Source organism: Octodon degus, unplaced genomic scaffold (genome assembly GCF_000260255.1).
Source record: "Octodon degus isolate 3935 unplaced genomic scaffold, OctDeg1.0 scaffold00049, whole genome shotgun sequence".
NCBI classification, from domain to species: domain Eukaryota; kingdom Metazoa; phylum Chordata; class Mammalia; order Rodentia; family Octodontidae; genus Octodon; species Octodon degus.
This window is the reverse complement of record NW_004524625.1, coordinates 5,831,414-5,853,578: the sequence shown is the minus strand read 5'-3', so window position 1 is coordinate 5,853,578 and position 22,165 is coordinate 5,831,414.

The window sequence follows — 22,165 nt, the reverse complement described above, 5'->3', positions numbered from 1 at the left end:
AATTCCTATTACCATGTTCAATGAAATTTTGTATCACTTCCAAAGCTTTTCTTTTTATTATCTTGTGTTCTTTTTTCAAAAAAGTCAACTGTAATGAGCACCAAGTTTTTGTTCTGTTTGCTTTGCTCTGCTTTGCGTTTTTCAGCCTACACACTGCATGTGATGAGGAGTTCTTCCTTAAATAACTTTCAGTGATTTAGCCCCTAGGCAGCACCTAAGTAGCCAGCGAGGACATGGCGGCACAGGCAACGGACTGCCTGGGAGCCAGCACTGTCCCTCGGCTGTGCTTTCATGTGATTAGAACATAAACTCAACCCAAAGTGTTTTAATATGTCTACAGTACTTAACAGTCTGGGAGTAACTCTAATTGTTAAAGCCTTTATCATTGTGAATATAGTACGCTCTTTCATTTCATGGAGACTGTTTAAGATGCAAATGGTACTAGCTTTATGAATAATTGGTGGGGTGGAAGATTCATAATTAATCTGACCGACACCTCCCCGCCCCCCCCACCCCCGCCAAACACAGACACACACAAATGCACTCGTTTCTTGAAGATGCAAAGTGGTTTACACAGACATGAGATGAATACTGTTACTTGTAGCACAACTGCTGGCAATCGAGCAAGGCAGCCTGGGTGAGCACGGCGGCAGCTGGGCAGGCAGCAAGTGCCGGGTGCACACCGAAAGCTCCAACTGAGAAGATGGCCTGCCTATGAGGATTAGCTAGGAGAGGGCCGGGGCAGGAACGGGGAAGCCGCAGACTAAGCAGCAGGTGGCAGCTGGGGCGAGTGCACCACAGCAGATTTAAGCAAATATCCAAGTGGTAGGTCCCTGCTTCTTACTGCAAATGAGCCAGCAAATGGCGGGCCTGAGGTGGAAGCCTCAGGGACCCAGCAAGCCAGCGAGTCGGGTTTCAGGGCAAGGACAGCTCCAGGAGAGAAGGGGCATCCTGAGGAAGGCAGGACAGGGCCTGTGCTGTGCGGTCAAGAATCATGACCCAGCCAGTCTTATTCCAGCCTTCGACCCACAGGGCGCTGAGCATGCATCTAAGTGCAGTGGGAAGGAAAGCCTAAGAAAGAGTCGAGGACCACAGCTGCTCTTCACACCAAGCTCTGTGCTCAGCTAAGCACTCAGCCATGCCCAGACCTTGGTCCTAAGAAGGTCTTCATCCAGCCCTTGACGTCGGCAGCAGGAGCCTTAGGCTCTAACATGCTCCTCCCGGGTGAACACTAACGATTACCAAATCTGAGGACCCTGCCTTAGAGGAGACGCCTTGTATCTGGCAATATCAGCAAGCTGACTTCCCCTCCTGCCAGGGGCTTTTCTTGCTGTTTTTCCTTTTAGAAAACATTGCGGGAGGGAAATTTCCTAAGCTACCTTCCTACGTAAGGTTTTGATCATCAGCATTCTAACATGCATCAAAGTTCCAAAGATTTGGAATTCCTAGAATCCAGGCTCAGAAATCTTCATGGCTGAATCCCTGGTAATTCTTACTGCAAAACCTGGTCCAAAGAGCCAGCTTCTTGGACACGAGGCCAAGCACTTGCCGGATGGACCTTGCGCATGAAAACACAAATGCTTATCTGATACACTTTGTGTGTCACACTTGGCCTTGGTTTTGATGACTCGTTATTCATAATTTATACCTGACAGCTGACGTGAAAGGATTTAGAGCGGTAGAAATCAGAAAGTAGAGCCAGGAATGTGCAGGAGAGGCTGACGCTGTGTAGGGACTATACTCAGTGGTGGCCCTGTGTGCTCACCATTAGAATACAACAGACATATCCTGGCCTGTAGAGACCCACGAGGATGACTTGGTGGGCATCCTTCCTGGAAAACAGTCTATTCACCTAACAAATGCATGTCCTCGGTTATGGCGATTTCAAACTCAACAAATGCTTAATAATAATCAGTAGTAAGAAGTTGGTAATCATCCCGAGCACCTTCTAGACACCAACCACACTAGATAGATAATGAGAATAAAAATAGTGACTGCCATAACCAGAGTCAGCAGTCCATCAGGGAGACAGGCATGAACCAGTGGCTGTGCGTATATCCACTCAAGGCCACGCCAGTACTAAACAAAAGCCCGTCAGGGCTTTGAGATCATAGGCCAGGTGTACAGACTTTGTGCCGAGAAAGGGGGGCAGTCTCCACTGAGAATGAGACCAAGCGGATGGAAGGGGCTGGAGCAGAAGCTGTGCTCTGGTGGCATTAGGGGGTGAGGTGGAGACGCGGCTTGCTTTCACTTTTCCTCAATGTTTTTCTACCCATAAAAGGGCTACTCAGTGGTTCTTTGTCCTCTCCCTAGTATCTCAGAGGCAGCTTTTAGAGGAGTGTTCATCTCCTCCAAACTCCTCCACCTCGTGGAATATTTGCCTGGGCCATCTGTCCCTAGTTTCCAAGTATCCACGTGGTACATGAAGGAGCCCGCTGCCTGCTCACCTACCTCCCCTACTCACCAGGACTTCACCCCAACACACCACCCCCCAACACAGCAGCATTCGCTATTTGAGCTCACTATTCCCTTTGTCTCTGGCCTTCCCAGAGGAGATGCTAGAGCATCTCTCGGTGCTCAGATTCCTGTTTCTGCTCTTGAAGAGATTAATTCCACTCTGCCCAGACAGCTAGAATTTATGAGTTCACCGTATTCCAGGTAAGGTGCACCAGGACAAAAGGTGTCACTAATCTCAGCCACTGACCTCAAAGAATTCATAGAAGAGTGATGCAATTCAGTGAGTTACAACATTCTGTGCAAGCTGCAACACTAAGCAGTGGTGGCATGGAAGATATAAAATAAGCAAAGCTGAAAATTGCAGCAATCTTTAGGATGGTGGTCAAATTGAAGAGGGAGCATATTTATCCAAAAACAAATACATATCAAGCATTTGTTACGCAGGGTAAAAGTCCTAATGGATTAACACAACTGTGTTTTACTCCTTGTGAAGCTTATAATAAGAGTGAAAGATGATAAATAAAACAATTAAAACTCATAATTTTAAGTTATGCTAAAGTTAATGAAGGAAACTGTCAAAGAGAAGTGGTGGAGTATAACAAAGAAGGGACATCTATCCCAGAAAATCGCTGCTCCTAATAATTAGCCATCCTAGGGGGAAGTCTGCCAGGCCTTAACTGTGTTAGTCAGCTTTCAGTTTTTTGTTGCTGTGACGAAATGCTTAAGAAAGTCAAATTAAGAGGAGAAAAGGTCTACTTTGCCTCATGCTTTTAGAGGTTACAGCCCAAAGCCAACTGTTCCATTGCTTTTAGGTCTCTGTGGAGGCAGAAACATCATGGAAGAAGGGCTCAGTGGCAGAAGCAGGCAGCAGGGAGCAGAAAGAGAAGAGCCACAGAGGAGGGGACGAGACCTAGCGCCGAGCCCTGCCCCATGACCCACCCCCCCACCTAGACATGCCCCTAAGTCTCCATCACCTCCCAAAAGTGCCACCAAATTACAGACCCTTCAGTGGACCTGCACATCAATGAAGTCAGGACCCTCACAGCCCAAGCTTCCAAATCCCGCCTCTGGGTACAGGGGCCTCTTGAAGGACAACCTCGGCCCAGCCATGCGCTGTGTGGTCTTAAGCATATCTCTCAGTTCCTCAAGACGGAGGAAGAAACAGCACTCGGGTTTACTATACGAACCAAGTAAGACAAGATTATGAAAAGTGAATAAGTGAACTTGTAGCCTGCTCAGGGAATGCGCAGCAAATTCTGTCATTATTGTTCTGAAGTTCTATTACCTTTTGTGCTTCTTCTCAACCTTTTCTGAGCTTCCTCTTCCACAAAATGGAACAACAACTCCTTGCTTTGATGGCCGAGAAGATGCTACAGCTGCCCAAAGAGACCCCTCTGAAGTGTGGTTATGGAAACGTCAATATGACCATCCTGACAGTTCCTGAGAGCCTTTAGGCAACCTTATGGTGTTTTGCTGTCCATAACAGGCAATCATGAATGAAATATATTAAACACGTAGTTTCTTCTTTAGGGATAACTTGACACGAGGCCATAATACACAATACAGCAGCTCAGAGCTACGTTAGCTGAGGTTGCAGATAGTCCCATGGCGAACATTTCCACTGAGCATTCCATCCAACAGTACTCTAAATTTAGCAATTCTACCACCAAATTCACTCATGGCAAATAATTATGCACACCAGACCCCAGTGTGCCTTATTCACTTCCTTTTTTGGAGGGGGTTTCTGTTACTCATGCTCAACTGTGATAGGAAAATATTAAATAGAAAATTCCAGAAACGATGCACAAGTTTTAAATTGTGTGGCATTCTGTTATATGACAAAGCCCCGTGCCTTCCTGCCTTGTACACAAATCACCCTTGGATCTTTTGTCCAACCTGGACATGCAGCCTCCCACTCGTCACTAAGTAGTCATGACCCTCACCAGATCACCCACCATGGTATCACGGGGCTTGGGTTCAAGTGTCCCTTACTCTACTGACGTGCAAGAAAAATTTTGCAAATGTACTACCAGGGCATGAAACCTAGAATGACAGACCAGCACTTGGCACCCTTTGAAGTTTCTGCTACCCACCGAGGGTCTTGAGGTGTGTCTCTGGCGACAGACGGCCCTGTTGTCATGGAGGTCACACAAACCATCCCATGTCTGGAATATATAATACCTACATGCTCTCATCTTTGGACAGTGTTCAAACTACTTTCACATGTATAATTAATTTGTTCTCTCCACTATTCCTGAAGTACAAGGTATAATCGAACTATACAGTAAATGTTTAAACTTTTGGAAGCTGTATTGTAATAAAAGACACAGGATCATGCATCTCCCCTGCCTCCAACACACTCATCCCATCATTCTTACCGCTTCTGAAAGCATTCCTGGAAGCCCTCCTTCATCAGTGTCTTTAGGAGACATGATTAAAAAGTGTAGGGAATGCTCCTGTCCAGCGCCAGCACGGACATGGAGGGCTGGGAAGCTTCGCAGCGTGCGCGCAGCCCCCTCACTCACAGGTAGGCACTGCGAGCCTTCTGACTCTGCTAAGCTGAAGTGACCAGGAAAGGAAAAGATTTTGAAACCATCAAGGACCTCAAGGCAGCCAGGACGGTGCGACTAAATACACTCACAAAGGACTCCTGGAATTACCTAAGACAGTGCCAAGAACGATGGAGCATGTGTGTTTGAAAGAAAGGAATGACATGTGAGGGGATTAACGGCACTGTGTTTTACTGGAATAATTTTGTTTTCATTTGAGACATTCACCAAAAATTTTTTGATGGCATCCCATAGTCAAGGAAAATATTAACAAGTGTAGTAGAAGAAGCAGCCAGCGTCAGCTAAACACTCACGTGTAAGGTGTCACTGACCACGGTGCGAAGTGCTTTAGCACTTGCCTGCTTGCTTGCTTATTGAGGTCCAATGGTGCTAGAGGTTGGACCTCGTGCCTCATGCATGCTGGAAAGTGCTAAAAGCTGAGCGATACCTTTAACCCGGGTTTAGTGTTTTTAATGTTCTATCAAATCTCAGAGAGGTAGAGTGACTTGCTGGTAGGCATTTAATACATTGAGGATGTGTCTTCCAATTCCTAGCCCCATGTTCTTTACCACACTCTTGTCATTTCTTGGGCAAGTTGAGTTCCAGCCCTTTGTTCCTGCAGAGACTAGGTTTTGCCAGCAGCGACGTTATCAGGATTGGATGCGTGCTAGCAGCTCTCACTGGCAGGGGCACGGTGAGTTGTGACCCTTCCCGTGGATCTTCCGCGTGTCTGACCCGTGCTCCCGCTGAGACAATGCGTCACACGAAGATGAACTCACATTCACATTCAGCCTCAGTGTTCGTGTCCACAGCTGCAGACACAGCTGCTGCCTCTGTACAACCCTTTCCCTTTCCCCCCAATTAATTGCTACCATAGAGTGACTGTGAATACTGTGTGTCGTATCCCCTTCCAAAACCTCTGTCCAGCTGTTATCATTCCAAACCTTGTGCAGAGATTCGTAACTTCCATTTGGATGATTAACTATAGAATTTAATTACTGGCTATTTTAAGACCCGAGCCCCATACTCTCCTTTGTATCTGACTGAAAGTATTTTTAAGCAGGAGTACGAAATGTGGCTCCGAGGACAGTCACACATAGGACACCAGGCATCTCCCTGAGTTTGCACACTGGGGAGAGCGAGTACAAAAGAAGGATTAAGTGTCCTGTGTCTAAATACTCCAAGATAATCATTAAGTTAGTTACCAAATACATGCTCTGTCCTCCATTCTTGACAGATAGTTTCACTAACTCTGATAGCATGAAGCTGCTTCAGAATTTGGGGTCCCACCAGAGTCTGGTGCTGGACGCGGCAGAGGGAGAACCAGGCTGGCCCAGCCCCAGGCCCTCCCATCCACACCCGAGGGAGTCTCTGTAAGGAGCCTGAGGACACTATGCTCCGCTTCTACCCTGCCCACCCAGGAACTCCCTGGCCACCCTTCAGCTGAGGGAGACGAGATCAGCAGGTGTCACCTTCTGTTCAAGGAAGGAAAGTCATGGGGGTGAGGCCTACGCAAGCCCAGCAAACGGCATGTGCACAGCACAACATCGATAATAATGGCGATTATGTTGCTAATGCACCTAGAACATGTGCTGCATGATTTACTTAAAAGCTGCATAAACTATAGTATTTTGTAAGAACCACAGATCGTGTACACTCCAGCTCTGCTTCACTCCAGCTCCATCTCATTAAGGACCTTGAAGACTGTTCCTAGCAGGACCAAAGCATCCTCCCTTCATTATTCTTCCTTAACATTCCAGCATTAAACTGCAACCTAATTACTCTTCCTAGTTTTAATTGTTCAAACTTACAGTTAAAATGCACCCCCTTCACCTGTTGCTCCAATACCGCTCTGGCTAACAGTGTCCCACGGCACGGAGGACAGTGACACCTTGCTCCTTCCGCATGGCCAGCTAGGCCTTGCTCTTTCTTTGCATCTATCATGCGAGTGCGTCATCCACAGCTAGCTGGTTACCACCTCTATCAATACGTCTGTCTGCCCGTGTGTGTGGTGCATTTGTGTGTATCCGATGCTTCTGCCTACACTTCAAAGCCGGAGAGAATCAGTCTCTCCACAGTGAGTTTTCTCTTGTAAATATTTCCATTTTAGAAAACTCTGGGTATAAAAACACAAGCACAAATTTCTTTTTCAAATTTTTTTGTTAGTTTGGGAAAATTAATAGAACACAAGTACAAAGTTTAACTTCTCCTTTCCTCTCTTCACCTTCCTTTACCTGGACGAGACTGCCTGGTTCCTAGAGGATCAGCTTTCAGGAGGTTTTGGGAGGACAGAATGGTAACTCAGGCCCAGTGTTTACTCAACAATATCATTCTAGTGTCTGACTCAGGCCAACTCTTAAAAGGAAGAATCTGATTGGCCCATTTCATAGAATCAGGTGTCCAATTTTGTCCAATCAGTGTGGTCATATCAAATCCACTGCATGGCTTTAAACAAGAGGCTTCAAGTTCTTACCTGTGAAGCACAAATGGTGACTCACTACCCGCGGCGAAGCAGTAGAACATGGCCTTATCTTCTTACTTATCCGTTTCAATCAATTGTTTCCTCATCCAATTTTTAGCTTCTCTTAGGTTCTTTTTTGTCTGATATTTTTAGCTCATGTCTTCTAGGGGTCAGGGGAGTCTCACCTAGGGAAAAGAAGGACAAAGAAGAGGAAAAGGAGATTAGATACACTCACATTCCATTAATGTTCCCACACCAACATTTTGACAAAAATATTATGTATCTTTAGAAAAAGTGTCATTCAACTTCAGTATTACGTGTAAAATATGGTGATGGATGGAGTAATAATTGCAGTTGGAAAAGGAATTAAATAACCATTCATCTGACCTAGCTACAGGTCCCTCACTGTTCTTTCAGAACGCTGTGCCAACTGGTGAGAGCGCCCTGGTGAGCAGGACGAACATACGTCCTGATTGCCTAGATTGTTGGGTTGCTTGTTTTGCTCATCATCTCTTGAGGGCACCCAAGACCTTGCACCCTGAGGAGGGGAAAAGACCAATATCCAGGTGAGTCCCAGTGTATTCCAGGTCCCAGTGCGTGACTTCTTAAAAATTTATTTATTTATTTATTTATTTATGTATTTATTTATTTGGTACAGGGTCTCCCTACTCAGCTGGGACTTGTAGTGATCCTCCTGTCTCAGCCTCCTCAGCATTGGGATTACAGGTGTGCTCCATCATACCTGTTTTCTGTGGCCCCGACTGCTCAGGGGCCACCGTGGCATGTGGCCCTGGGGATAGAACCAAGGACCTTGCACTTGCCAGGCAGGCACTTAGTCCGCTGAGCTATCTCCCCGGCTCCCCCATGTATAACTCTCCTAGCTCCTCAGCATCTTTAATCCTCACAGCGCACCCGCTCACCACTCAGCTCTGGTGAAAGGTGACAAATGGGAAGTTTTCTAGAAGTCACAGGCCTGTGTGAGGCCACATGGTCAGGCAACAAGAGGTCAGGCAGGCATAGGACCTCTGCCTGGTGCAGAACACTTGGCTCTCTTTCTGTGTAGCAGTTCTTTGTGCAACCCTCATCTGCCCTCACAAAGGGATTATTTTGTAACGGAAAGTCATGGAAGGATAGCAACAATAGGGATTTTGTGAAGAAAAAAAAATTAACATTTTTCTTTCATAAATACTAGATTTTAACTTTTCATGTCCTACTTTAAAGTGAACGTGTTCTAAAGTGACAAAGAAGAGTGAATCCCCGGGAATCTGAAGAGATTACTTCAAAAATATGGTTTAACATGGGCTAAAAGTGTCCCCAGGTCTATGCCTAGAAATGAAATTTTCAATCCTGGTGACCCTTTACTTTTCTTTGACAAAGCAAATCAATTTGATATTGAATTTCATAAACACTTTTACCCAGGGGCTGGGGAGATAGCTCAGCAGGCTAAGTGCCTACCTGGCAAGCACAAGGAGCTGGGTTTGATCCCCGGTACTACATGCTATGCAGGACCCTGAACCCTGGGTGCATCATGCTGGCCACCAAAACCGGGCATGGTAGTGCATGCCTGTAACCTCAGCACTGGGGAGGCTGAGACAAGAGGATCACTACCAGGCCCAGTTGTGTAGCAAGACTCTGTACCAAAGAAATAAGTAAATGAAAGATTTTGTTTAAAGAAAAATACCTTTTACCGACATCTTCTCTGTGCCAAGGACGGTGGCCAGTGGGGGTTTGTGCCGAGAAATTATGCAAATGATGAGCACAAGTTCTTGGACTTTTTCTGTATTTTGTGGGTGAGGCGCCACAATTTATAGAATTCATTAACTTTCTTTGTAAGTCTGAGGGGGATAAGAAAGTAGAGTTCAGTGCAGAATAAAGAGCTCAGCTTTGCAGTATTAAAAGATTATCTTCAGATTTATTGTGCTGTGAAACAGCTGTGGTAAAGGGTGGTAGATGCTGTGTGTTCGCAGCCTCAGGTTAGCAGATTCTCACACACTACAGAGCCGGACGCACACGGGTCAGCCCCAGGTGGGAAGTCTGCAAGTGGGGTTGCCAGCAGGAGAAAAGGAAGGAGGGGGTCGTCGGCGGACTGGGCGATATGGCACAAAGTTACTCCGGATTCACGCCCTGGGGCAAGTTCCCAGGCCATACGTTTAATACCGCGGTCTCCTCCTCTCTAAGCAGTTTTTATTGGCTGAAGTCCCCGCAGGCAGTGTTGGTGTCTTCACTGGGGATGTGCTCCTTCATTTTAGGGAAAGCGGAGCCGTGCTCGCTCCCTCCTTCCTTTCCACACCTGTAACTAGAAACAGATGAAATCTGAAGCGTGTCCCTGCTGACTCCAAGGCGCCTCCACGGCGTCATTCTTCAAACAAGAGCACTTCCTCAGGACTTGAGTTCGCGGCCTGGTTAGATTGACCGCGGACATTTGCCCCAGACCTTAGCCACGTCTGTACAATCTCTGGGCGCCCGCGTTTTTATTTTCAAAGTAACAGGCTGTGCGTCTGTCTTACCGGCATCGCGCAGGCAGAGCTGCTGCTCACAGCACGTGCTGCCCGCGCGTCGTCGCGGTGCCAGCAATCAGGAGTCCGCCCGAGCGCTCGCGCCCATCCCGAGGCCCCGCCGGTCCACTGCTGCGTACCTCGCAAGCGGAGCCAGGAAGGGTCAAGAGCATCTTAAGGAAGAAGCAGAATGACTGGGAGGATGGAACAAGCAGAGCAGGGAGGAGGGTACCTAAGTGGCTTAGGCTAACAGCTACGTACTAGCATCGGCAGAATTGCTGGACTAGTCTAACAGCGCATGCTACCATTCCCGGGCGTTCCAGCTAAACACCTGGAACTGAGCGTTAGATAAACGCATTTGCTAACGTGGTTGGCGGCTGGCCCACGTGGAGGATAGGAATCCGGAAGATGCAGCTTACCCCCTTCTTCTAACCATCCTATTCTCAAGTGTTTCTTTTTTTTCCTACATTATTCAAATAGTAAAAATAAAAGATTACTTCAAACTCCCAGCAATGGATAAATACATCATAAAATGTTACTTCCGCACAAAGAAAATTTGAGCATAGAAAGGGATTAATTTCCGTAACACGCTTCAACATGACTAAATTTGAAAACAAAACAAAATAAAAAAGTGCTGCCAAAGGAATTCTGTTTAAAGACCTGCTAATATCACCCACGTAGCTGATTCTGATCATGTGATGTCCATAACAGGGATGCTGCTGGACTTGGACGGAAGAGAATGGGGAGGCCAGAGGCACAACGAGGCCTGCTGAGTTCGTTGTGAGGCCACAACAGTGTTCTCACATGGGGATGTGGCCAAATGCTTAGGGCTGAGTGGCCGGTACACTTGCTATGCTTTCAATGGCTTCGTAGTATAATACATAAATTATAGATTCAAAAAGCACTTGAATTCATGATAATGCTTTTACAAATATGAATGAAAACTCATAAAGACTTCCTGACAGGAAGGCAAAAAAACGAAAGAAAAAATAGAATCTTTTCTTTGTTGTAATTTGTACTGTTACTTCGCTTTTGATCACCCTGAGTATATGCAAATCTTACAACCTAGCAATTCTACTTGTACACTAAAGGACTATAAGACAATAGTTCTGAGATTCTAACAAGTATTTAATCATGAGACTGATACCAACATTGTTCATAATAAGCAAAATTGAAAAACATCTTAATGTTCATCAAGATTAGAATACGTGAATAAGCTGGGCCATACTCTTATTGATTAGGTACTACATAAGAAAATAAAAGCTCTATGTAACATTACAAATGAATCTCACAAAATACAATTAAGTGTATAATATTCAGGTTATATGCAGCATGAATTTAGTTAACATTCATTGCTACTTATACAACTATATTCTTTAAGGTGGTTATTTATATAGTGAAGCCATTTAAAGCTTCAAAAAGTATTAATCTGTGTGATGAGATTAGCTTGTGACAGCGAATATTACAAATGGTGATTTCAATATTTTATCTATTTCTCAAAAAGGGAAGAGAGTACATGTCTGGTCTACGTTACATTTTGCTGTCTTTTACACTTGTAGCATATATATATTCTTTCTCTTGGCCTTGCAAATGCATCAGCATGATTCAGTGGCTTTTATATAGCTGAGTCTGTCTGAAACTGGAATCTCCCAAGCACAAGGTGGGAACTACGCTCTGAGTTCCCACAGAACCAGCAGGCCCAAGCTTGATGAGGTGATTATTTTACCAGGCGAAGGCCACTCACCTCCCGAGCCTCAGGGTGGGAGGGACTCTGGCCACAATTCGTGGTCCTCACCCTGAGCTTGGTAGGGAGTCCCCGGGAGCCCTGCTCAGGCCTGTGCCTCTGCACCGCCCACAGATAGGACAATGTAAGCAGTCTCGGGTGGAGCCTCCACAGTGCCGCATAGGCTGTGCCTCTCTGGAGGAGAACTGTAAGGTTCAGTGGAGTCTGGTGCAGAAACTGCACCCACGGAGCTTAGCCTAGGGAGAGCTCCTAACTGGATGACACACCCATGTTTGTCCCATCTTATGCCTCCTGCTGTACTGCCGTCAGAACTGCTTCACGCATGTGTTGGGGTTTGTGTTGCTTGGGCTTGGTTTGCTGACCTTCTGGGAAGACAGACAATTCGGCATCCCACCGCTGGTGTGGAGGTTTACAGTGACTGCAGGATCGTGAGGGATGCCTCGGCGTCCGCTGCTGTGCGCAGGGACCTGACACTAGCGCCCTCCCTTAGCCAAACTCTTCCTGTTGACTCCTGCTGCTGTCGATAGCAGGGTTTTGCAATGCAGTTCCACAGAGTCAGAGTCAGAGATGTGCCCAACGGATAATCTCACATGAAATGCTATGCAATTAAGAATAGAAAGTAAGCCCACTCTACAATGGTGCTGAGTACACGCCGGTTTCTAAGGTGATTTTTTTCATAAATCAATGACCAGCAGGATAGTGAAGACAGAGCAGGGCAGGGCCCTTTTAGAGGCAGCACCCCCCCCACTGTCCTTTACTCTGTCCTGCAGAGATGGACACACAACAAGCTCCTGCCTGGCTACGTCTACTCAGCTATTAACACACCAAAGAGTAATAGACGCACCCTGAGAAGCCTGAAGAATCCCGGAGGAGGCCTGGAATTGAATCTTAATTACTTCCTGCCTCCTGAAGATGAGCACACTGAGCCAGGGAACCACAGCGACGCTCTGAACATTGCCCACCTAGTCCCTCAGTCGAGCCGGGTCGTACGTGAACACACCTGCAGCCAGCACACAGCTCTCTCCTGCGCACATAGCGTGCTGGATACAGGCCAGAGCTGTGGTCTCCTGCGGAACATCACTGCCAAGGTGGCCTGAATGGCTAAAATACTCAGGCAACAATATCTGAAGTGGGGACATGGACTGCGTGGGGCAGCAGTGACACTCAGGGACTCAGCCTTCTGCACCTCTGCCCCAGGGGCCCAGCTGCCAGTCTTCAGATGCTGCCTTTGTCGCTTCTTAAAGAAGGAGGCCTGGATGGGTCCTTCTGTGCCTCTTTTCTCATATCTTTAAACAATAATTGGTAAGCAAACCAAATTTGTCTGTCTGTGGACAGTGCTTGGATCCTTCTAGCTTTTGGTGAGGACTACTTCCCATGCAGTCCTGTAGAGATGCTCTGGTGTCCATTGTTGGAAGGCAGCTGCAGGAACTGTGGGATATCACACCCCCTTTCCAGGCAGAACGAGGAATCCTTTTACAGTATTGCCAGGCTGTGGCATCTTCATTCAAGAAATGAGCACCCTGTCTCTGAGCTCTAGCTTGCATCTTATTGGCCAGAGTGGAGCCCCAAGCACACCCACACTTAGAGGCCACAGGCAACGGCCTGCTTCAAGCTTGCTGCATCGCCAACCGAAGCAGACAGTATTCCTAGTAAATGGGCAGTGCGTGGGCATGGGGTACAGCACTCTCCCGGGATGCCCGGACCAGTCAGACTCACCACCCAGAAGCTGTGGGACCCAGGCTCCCTGCTGGCTTCACTACTTCCCTGGCCCGCACTCCTAACTGTAATTTGCAGTGAAGTTTCTGCCCTAAGAGTGACTGACTAAACTAAATATGGCAACCAATACATCCTATGATGGCTTGTGATCTCCACAATTATCCACAAGTAACTCACTACTTAGCCATTTGAGGTGATAAGAGGGCTAACAGAGGTGCGCAATGATGGTGCTCCAGAGGTAGGGCTGAGAATGATTTTATTTACTGCACAGTGCAAGAAAAGGTAGATTTTCTCTGAGATGCTAAACTCCCCCATGAACCCTCATCACACCAACTGTGGCCAGTCCAGGGAAAATCTCAAATCTAAGTGGGGGTGGGGGACTAGTTTATGCCATAAGTAACAGCACCACAGAAAACTGTCTTTACAAGACGCAGTAGATAAAGTTTCATTCTGCATTCTCAGAGGCATAGGAAATGGCTTTGCTGCCAATGGAAACAGTGAGCAGAAGATCTTCATGTCTTGTCACAGTCAAAATCCTGGCCAGGGGGCCAGGGAGATAGCACAGTGGCACAAGCTCCTGCCTGGCAAGAGGAAGGTTCTGAGTTTGATTTCCAGTACCAAAGAAAAAAGAAAAAAGGCCACATTAAAATATTGGCAAGGGATGCTGTATCATACATATAAACATCAACAAGTTTATGATTGTTTTCTGAACATGTGTTTTTGTCACATGTAAGTATATGTTGCATATATTTGCACATCTCTTCACATATCTGTTGTTGCTACTGTGCTAATACAGGAATGCATATACCAAAATATGTGCTCTGATCGTCAAATTATTCTGATTGTAGTTCTTAATATTTAGTGTGGAACTCTGCTGCTCAGAGAAATGCTGTTGCTCTCATTGCCTGTGGTGACTTCCTTGTCACTAGAGGAATTCAAGTGTCATCTCAGTGTCCATCTGGTGGAGCTTCGGTGGAAGACATCACGTTTAGGAGACTGGAAGGTGGTGAGGAATAGATGAGATGATCTATATGGGAACTCTGATTTTTGTGAGTGTGTAAGTGGATATGGAAGTAGATACAGATTTATTTTATGTAACATTATACTGGGTTTAATGAAGTCATTTATTTTACACTTTTGCCAAATTCTTCTTGCTGGCTAATTGCTGAAAAGCAAGTCTTACCATCTTGCATTCACAGTGAAAATAGTGATCTGCTTCATACTATCATTTCAGAGCAAGGCCAGGCTTAAGGGAAGGAGACAAAACCAAGATCGTTCAGTAAGACTGTCAGACTTCCATTTTCTCTTTTGAAAACACATTCCAAAATGAAAATTTGCATGGGGTACTCTCAGTGTCTACAGACTAGTTCTAAGAGTGATTGCAGATAAACGAGCCTAGTGAGTTAGTTCATGAGGAGGTGAAATCAGAGAGAATTTTTCAAGTGCTAGATCTTTCAGAAGAAGGAATGAGCTGTCTTAGAAATTTAGACAGTGTTCTTCACTATTCATCCTCAATCAGAAATTAAGTGGCAGAAGTCCCTAACAGGAAGGCTCCTAGAAAGACTGAGAATGCTATTTAAGGAAATGATCTCTACTGTGACAAACTGAAATCTTAGTATCTTAATGCAGTAGCAGTCATTTCTTACTCCTGTGGAATCTCTTCAGAGATGGTTTAAGACACTGGGCTCTTGTTATTGTTTAGAAGCCTAGAGTGATAGATGAGTAACTGTCTCAATTTGTGGCTTCCAGAGTCCCCTGACCATCAACATTCCAGGCCAAAGACAGAAAGGTGGCCTGGGCCAAGCCCAGAAGTGATGTGTATGGCTCCCTTCTAGAGTCAGCCCATTGGCCTGAACCCTATCACATGGCCACAGCCAACAGCAAAGGAGGCTGGGAAATACAGTCTGGCTCCTTGGCCCAGGAAGAAGTTGAAAGAGTTTTGGTAAATGCCCAGCCAATCTCTAGTCTAGTGAATGTGGTCTAGATGACTTCCAAGGTTCCTTCCCCTTGTTTCTATATTTTCTACCCCTTCTATCTCTAAATCATTTTCTATATTTTTTGTCACATCTTCCAGGTCACCAATTCTCTTTAGTTGTGCCAATTTCCTATTAAATCGATCCATATATTGCTTGATTTTAGTTTCTATAGTTTAAAGTTCAAGAATTTCCATCTGGCTATTGTATAGAGCTTCCAATTTTCAACCAAAATCCTCAGTCCTGCCTTTTCCTGCCTTGAACGCCTTACATATAGCTGTGTAAAGTGCTCCTGTCTCCCAGCTCTAGTCCCTAGATCTCCCAGAGACCTGTTTCTTCTGTGAATCGATTCTGCTGATTTTCAGTTCAGTCTCTTTGACTCTTCCCATACCTGATTATTATTTTTTGAATTCTGGTTATTATATATAAAACACTATAGATTTAATTTAAACCTAGGTTAATGCATTTTCTGCAAGAAAATATTTACCTTGGTTTTCAGCAGGCTTCCTAGTGTCTGCAGTTAGTGAGGTCAATCCAGGGTGTTGAGGCTAGACTTCAGTGTCTTGCAAGGCAAGTGTATGTCTGAGTCCCCTGTGTTCCTGGATGCAGACTTCTCACTTCTCAAGTGGCATTGAAGTGGTCTGTCCCAAGGACGCCCCCTTGCTTGAGGATTCTGAGCTCCTTCTGTTGCCTCCATGGCTCTACAATCTGCTGAAAGTTTTACTCATAATCGTTCAACCTTTTAGGCTCCTGTTCCAGAATCAACAGACATGTACAGTGAAAATGAAACACACCAAATACAGCATTTATTTCTCCACATTTCTTTATATTTTTTAATCTTAGATCTATGATTTTTAATGAGTTGATAGCTCTCCCCTTTCTTCAAACTATATGTTTGGTGTCAGTGTTCTCAGTTCTTAATAAGATAGACACCAATTACTGTTTTGTGTAACTGCTATGTGTCCACTTATCTACCTATCGCCTGTAGTGCAACTCACGTTTCCCTTCACAATACAACTTGACTCTTTCATATGAATATGTATCTGCCTTCTTTTTTGATATTCCAACCCATCCCATTGCACAAATGCATTGCTTTCTTTAGCCATTTCACTATTGATGAAAATTTAGAGTGATCACAGCTGTTCAACACAGACATTGTTTCGCATACGTGTGAATATCTGTGAGACCATTTCTAGATGTGCAATTGTTTCATGATCAAATCATCTTCCAAAAGGTTAACAATTCAAATGTCCTCTACTTGATCTTATCAGATTTATACATTCTGTAATCAACTCTTGATTCAGTTCTCTTTTGCCTCTAGTCCAGTCTCCACATCATGAACACCTGTACTTGCAAGTCATGGAATCGGATCATGTCGCTTTCCTCTTAACACCCTTTCACCTTTGCCTCCTCACGGCCAAAGGATGATTGCATTTGCACGTAATGACATTTCCTCTACTTTCAGATACCTCCCAAGCTCTTCTCCTTCAAAGTCTACCTGTACCGCTTGTACTGAGCATGTTCACATTTTCCTAAATATACAACACTCCCCACCCCACCCCAGCCCCGCAGCTGTGTGTTCCCCCCTCTGGAATGCCCTTCCATCTTGTTCCCATATAAGAAAAAAATAAATTTCATCACCACAATCACACAATAATTCTTTTGAGAAATATTCTCCTATGAGCCTCAGTGCCTCTGACCATGCCCCTCACAAGATCCGCGATCAGGCATGCCTTCCTTTACACCACCATTACTTAAGCATACCTCTCTTACAGCAAAACACTTTGTTACACACTTGGGAGGCTGCCTCCCCAGTCACTGAACTATGAGTTAGTTGGGAGGAGAGGTACCTTATGCCCATTCCCTGTTGCTCAGCAGAATACCAGATATGGAAAAAGTATTCAAAAATAGAATTCCAAAGAATAAATGTAGCACATTTATTCCTGCTGGAAAAGAAAAAAAAACCCACAGTACAAGTGTTGTCAGAGCCACCTCTTAGCCCCTGGGAGTGGGAATTCTTTATGTAAAGTTCTACTTGACCTAAGTTTAGCATTCAGCTCTCAGCCTGGACTAAGAAGAGAGGTGATTAAGTATGACTTAGATTCATGACAACACCTCCCTTGTACCTGAAGCCACTGTGTTCTTGACCCTCTGATTCAAGGGAAAACCAGAAGTTGTTGGGAGTTTAGACTCTTGCAGGAATATGTGCATTTTACTCACTGGGATTCTACAAGTGGTGTGGAAATAGGCAGAATTTGAGCCTAGTTCGTCCTCTGGTCTAAGGCCTCCCTTGTGTTTACTCTGTTCAGGGCTTCTAGACATGTACACTTATTTTTAGACAGATTTTATGACACACATGATTCTTATCCAGTTGATAGAAAATTTAGGACAGGAAAAGCACCAGTGATTTATTTGCTTAGGAAAATGAATCTATCTGCTTACCGGGGAATATTTTATCACCCCAAGGAGATAACATTTTCAGCGTATTTCAATGCTGCGTAGCACAGGACGTGAAAGACTGTAATGACACTAGCTATGACTATAATCTGTTACTCATCTTCTCCCCAGGGGGCTCTGATTTGCTGTACCCCAGTGTCTCATCCATTTGGTATCCAGTGTGATTGGATTCTTCTCCTGACTACGTGTTCCTATCTAAACAGCAAAGACATCCATCTCCTCTGGTGTCTAGGGACATAGTAATGACCACGGTAACTACGCTCTCAGCACTGTTCACTAGGATTCAATGCCACTCTCAGAATCAGAGGCACCAGAGATGGAAGCAATTGTAAAGGCCTTAGCAATTCTCGAATTTTCTCTACAACATCCCCACCAAGTGGCCGCACTACCTTTGTCGGCCTGTCTCCGGTGGTAGGCAGCTCTGTTTTTCCTTCTGTGACTTTTCAGAGCCTTCCCTTGCCTTGATGGAAAATAAACCTGCCTCTTGGCTATTTTTAGGTATGACCCTAGAAACAACTTGAATGCTTTTGTGGGTTTTGTGTCCTGGTTTTGCTTCTTCCACAAGAAAACCTTGTGAGTGCTTCAAGGATTCTCTTATTTACACCAAATCATTCATTCTAAATGAATTTCCTACACCCTTAAAGCTCCACTCCCAGAGTGCATCCAGACTCTGCCAGTGTGGTCACCCGCTAGCCAGCTGCACAGGTGTTCAGCATTGCTCCAGCTCTTCTCAGAGGGCTGACTGCAAGGGGTGCCTGGGGAGTGGGCAGGGCCAGAAGATGGAAGCGGAGCAAAGCAAACACTCCCATTCTTCTTTCCTGAAATAGCATTCAATTGATGCATGGGTGTTTCTGAGTCTCCTTCATTTCCCTCATCAGTGGAACAAGCTTTTCCTTCACCTTGTGAAGATTACAGAGAAAGCTGAACTGCCTCTTCCCCTTGGGTTGCTCTCTGACTGCCTCAGTAAGCTCTTGTTTATTACAATGAAATTGGAAAAGAAAAAAAAAAGTCTTCAACATGCATACAGGACAGAAAAAATGGTGTTTGGGTATCAGTTGAATCCAGTTAAAACCCTGGTGCTATTTGTTACTTGTTTGTTCTCAGAAAAAAAAAATTGTCTCTCTCTGAGAAGCAGATTCCTTTTCCATAAAGTGGGGATGATTCCAACAGTCACAATGGCTCACCACAAATCAGTGATTATAAATGTATAGAATGTAGCGTAATTCTCAGAAAATAAGACATGCTGTAGGTTAAATTATCTAAAAATATTCTTTATACTTTGGTTCCACTTCTAGAGCTTTCATAAGATATGAGGTCTTGATTGAATTATTTGATTCCTATTCTCTTGTGTGACCGTGCACCAACGATCCATCCTATCTTCCACGGTGGCTTGGCATGGTTAATGGAGGTATCATGCTGAAGTAGTTCTCCTATTCATTAAGTACTGTGGAGGTGCTTCTAGAAATGAAAATTTACCAAGAAAGACTGTTGGGTTCGGTCTCATGCTCCCACTCCGGAGTGTGGCCTAGAGGAACTGTGGCCTTCACAATGCGCTCCCCACAGCCCAGCTCAGCCAGCGGCCTGCTGCTGTCCCCTGCAGTGCACGGGCATGGTCAGGGTCGCCAGTCATGCTGCTGCCTCTGACCTAAGGTTCTGCCCTCAGGAAAGGACGCCATCTAGGAGGAGAGACAGCTTGGGAACAGCGAGAAGAAGAGCGCCGCAGTGCTAGGAGAACGGTGTGCCTCGGGGCTGGGGAGGAAGGAGTGGGTAAAGGCTCCAGCTTTAAGCAGGGAGAGGAATTGATCTTGACAGGTCCAAAGGAAGAAGATGCTCTAGAAGACAGGAACATTGGCACAAGCATGGAGTTGTGGGGAGCAGCACTCTTCATTCTTTTTTTTAATTAACTTTTTATTAATTTTATTGAGAAGCAATAGCAATGAGACAGTTTCAAAACCGATTAGTAGGATAGTTTCAATAATTAATATATTGCATATTGTTGTCTTCATAGTGGTTATTCATTGTACAAGATGCAGACATGATATCCTGCCCAAACGCTTTCTTCTCATTGAATTAAGAGAAAGTAGCTGTATATCTATCCTAACTATTATATATATATAGATACAAAACGGTCCTTCTTTTATATACTCCTTTTTTTGTTTAATTTTGTCAGAGATGGGTATTCCATTGCCATTTAATTGGACTACTGGACTATATTGGATTATTTTGCTGAGTTCTTCATTCTGAGAACAACAAACTGCCCAGGGTTGGATACGTCAGTCAACAGGAGGCTGTGGGGTCAATCAGGAAGGGCCTTGCATTCCATAGGGCACTGTGGATTTCATGTTAGGGTCGTAGACTGCTGCTGAAGGCCACTGAAGGGTAAACACATCTGATTGGCATTTTAGAAACACATTGCTGGTGCCTTTGTAGAACATGAGTGGAAGCATAGGCAAGAAGGATCGCTAAAGCATCTCAGCTGGGACTATGCTGTTTTACTGCCTTCCATTCCTAATGATCAATATATCTGAGTCACTTTTACATTAATGTAGACCATCTGCCTTTGGCAATAAAACTCCAAAGGAATCAGAACGCCTAGGAAGATCATTGCTGTACATTATTACTTTTTCACTGCAACTTTGTCAGTCTCAAAACATAAATAGAATCCAAGCACCCGACAATCAGTGAATTCTTACCACACGTGTGGCATCCTTCCCCTCATGTTAAATTTTGCTGATTTTTTTTTGCAACCTGCTGGATGCCTCAGGGCCTCTCTCTTGTCGGGAACTTGATATGTGGTTTAGAAACCTGTTTCTAACGGCTTTCCTTGGAAAAGAAAGGTTTCTAGTGGTCAGGATACATGAAGACAAGTCTGTTCAGCAGAAGTGCTGATGGCTCCCATATACTGGAAATGCAAAAACGAACAAGGCAAAGATGTAGCGCTCTACTGACACCCCTTGTTACTCATGAGAACCCTGTATTGAGGATTTACTGTGTGTCAGTAACTCTAGAAGATTCTTTCCATTTGCTATTGTGTCAATCTTTGTTAAGACCTCTGAGAGAAGCCCCAGTTATTGACTTCATTTCACAAACAAGGAAGCTGGAGCTTAGAGAAATGAAATATTCAACCAAGATCACATGCTCATTAAGTGTCAGAAACGGAGCCCTAACCAGATCCATCTCGCTCAAACTTACGTGGCCTTTTAATTGGGATCGTTGCCTCAAGATGCTGAAGGCAAAGGGAGAGGGATGCACAAACAGACACCAGTTCCAGGTGATGACTCTGAAGTGCCAAAGCAACAGGAAGTAGCAGCCTGGGAACTCAGCGAAGGCTTTGACTCGGGAAGTGTGTTACAGCAGGGCTGCCTCACACATGCAAGCCCTAGAACTGGGAGGGGGTGAGCACCCCGAGAAAGGCTTCGCAAAGGTTGGATAAGTTTAGATTTTATCCTAGAGCCAAAATAAAATCTGAATTTATTTTACTCCTTTGTAGAATCTTTCCAAAGTTTATTACCCAAATCCGTTTCAAAACTCCTCAGTGCTTCTTCCAGCCAGCAGCCTTTTCTGTCGTCCAGAACTGTCCCAAGCCCCGTAACTCAGTCCAGGGGACAACTAATGTGCGCTGTCTTCCCTCAATTCAGTCCTCTCCACAGCCTTTCTCTTTTGTGCTTTGCAGGCGATGACTTTGAGCCACGATCAGAGTTGGAATGCAGTAGATATCACTAAGAGAAACCAACAGAAATCTTGGTATCATGATGTAGCTGACAGTGAAATTTTCACTGTCTTTCGAACAACAATAGTGTATTAAAATGAAATGTAACGTTAAGATCTGACACCAGAGAAGAGTTGCAGTGAGCAATATAGCAAGGCAGGCTCCGTCTCAATGAAATGGCGACAACAACAGGACCTGTCCCTAAGGTCACAGGAAGACTGAACCTAGACCACGCCTTGGGCAGCTAGAGGTGCTTTCATTCTCTGCAGAGCTTTTATACTTTAACTTGCCTGGATGGAGACTTGGCATGTCTCTGCCCCTCTCGTCTTCCCATGGGTTCTAGCTCTTCTGTTATTTCTTCTTCTTCCGAGGCATCAGCCACTTACTCCCCTTTGGTGGTGTGCAATGCTTTGCTGCATCGGCTGTGTCAGGATTTGTTTCTCCATTTAGGAGTAAACAGGCATTTTGTTAAAAAAGTTTTGTTTAAGTTTTTTAAATAAGTTATTTGTTTATTTATTTGGCACAGGATCTTACTACACAGCTTTGACTCATAGTGATCCTACTGTCACAGCCTCGCTAGTTCTGGAATTATAGGTGCACAGCA